Genomic DNA, 357 nt, shown 5'->3' on the forward strand with positions numbered 1-357 from the left:
TTTCAAAATAAATGTAAAGACAATAAATAATGTCATTAGTTTTACCATCAGTTCAAGCCCGAAAGGGGAACAGACACATGATGCAGTACACAAGCCGTGGTTAAGACAGCTGACTCCACTGTGATGTGACGCTGTCTCTCTCTCTCACGCACACACACACACAAACGATGCGCAAAACTCCGCATTCGAACAGTCAATAGCAAATACTAAAACTAATAACAAAACAGTAGCTGATTCAGAAGCGCCAGATTGTCATAGCAAAGTCAGAATTACCTCCTCTCCAAGGTTCACGAAACGGTCGTCCATAAAATGCATTGCTGTTCTGTTGTAAGTAATCTTAAAGATTCCTAAATGCAT

This window comes from Sinocyclocheilus grahami, unplaced genomic scaffold, assembly GCF_001515645.1.
Source record: "Sinocyclocheilus grahami isolate Dianchi unplaced genomic scaffold, SAMN03320097.WGS_v1.1 scaffold233.1, whole genome shotgun sequence".
Taxonomy (NCBI): Eukaryota; Metazoa; Chordata; class Actinopteri; order Cypriniformes; family Cyprinidae; genus Sinocyclocheilus; species Sinocyclocheilus grahami.